We start from the raw sequence: 1,236 nt of genomic DNA, 5'->3' as shown, positions 1-1,236 counted from the left end.
TGTCTGTCTGCCTTGATATTTTGAAGAGGGTCTGATCCCACTGAACGGGATGGGGCTGAAATGAGACAGTTGAGCAGGTTGGGACTGTTGGGTGACCTGATTTTTTTTTGGGGGGGGGGAAAGAAATCAGCCCATTTCAATTGGAGGACAGTCGTCAGTGACACGTGAGAGATTTATTGAACTATCTTGTTGGCCAAATTCCTTAAGGAAGCCTCATTCTCTATAACAGCAGGAGTTGGGCCGGACTGGGTAGTGTGGGAAGGAAAGTGCCATGCCTTTGGTGCCAGTAAGATTTGTGGCGGATTTGTCTTGCCCCTCCCAACCTCTGGAGGCTTCTAGCTGTGCCGCATCACAGCATGCAATTTTCCAGGTGAGAAGCAACTGGAGAGAGACACCTTTCATTGTGGCGCAGTGGTTAGAATGCAGCACTGTAAGGCAAACTGCCCACAGCCAGGAGTTCGATCCTAAGGGGGCTCAAAGTTGACTCAGACTTGCTCTTCGGTGGTTGGTAAAATGAGGACCCGGATTATTGGGGGCAACAAGCTGATTCTGTTAACCGCTTAGAAAGAGCTGCAGAGCACTGTGAAGAGGTATATAAGTCTTAAGCGCTGCTGTTATTTGGCTTCACCCATCCATTCCTGGAAGACACTACTGAGCGACCAAAGTGGGTTAAAGGGCGGCTGTGCAACTACTTGCAAGCATCTGCCGAAAGAGCAAAGGGAGGAGGGAAAGACGGCCAACGTCACGCGTGGGCATTTTTTTCATTGGAGGAAAGCAGGTTTGAAGGGCTCCGGCCGGTAAATCCGGTGCTTGGCAGTCGCATTTCCCCCCCCCCCCTGCTGAGACCCCTTGTGGACAAGAGGCGTTTCCCGGGAGGCGCTAGTTTTGATTTTCGCCTGCATTGAGACCGGGAACGCGGCCCACGTTTCCAGTGGCCAGCCTGGCTGCATCCCTCCCTCTCGGACCCTTCGGCGGCTCTGCCCGCCTTGGGCAAGGCCTGCGATGGCGAGCCACGGACAGGCTCTGAGGCGGAAGCGCCGGAAATCTCTGGGACGGCGACCCGGGCCGCCGCCTCCCCGCCCCGACGGAGGCTCCCGGGACTTTCGCCCGGAGGAACGCCGGGCTCTTTTGCGGGGCGGAACCAGTAGCCGCCCGGATCGGTTTCTTTCTCCGGAGCGTGACGGGATGAACCGAGCGGCCGACATCCCATTGGTTAGGAAAACGGAAGGGGCGGTC

The sequence above is a fragment of the Vipera berus genome, assembly GCF_964194415.1.
Source record: "Vipera berus genome assembly, chromosome: 2".
Lineage (NCBI taxonomy): Eukaryota > Metazoa > Chordata > Lepidosauria > Squamata > Viperidae > Vipera > Vipera berus.
The sequence above is the reverse complement of the archived record's forward strand: the minus strand, read 5'-3'. Positions refer to the sequence as shown.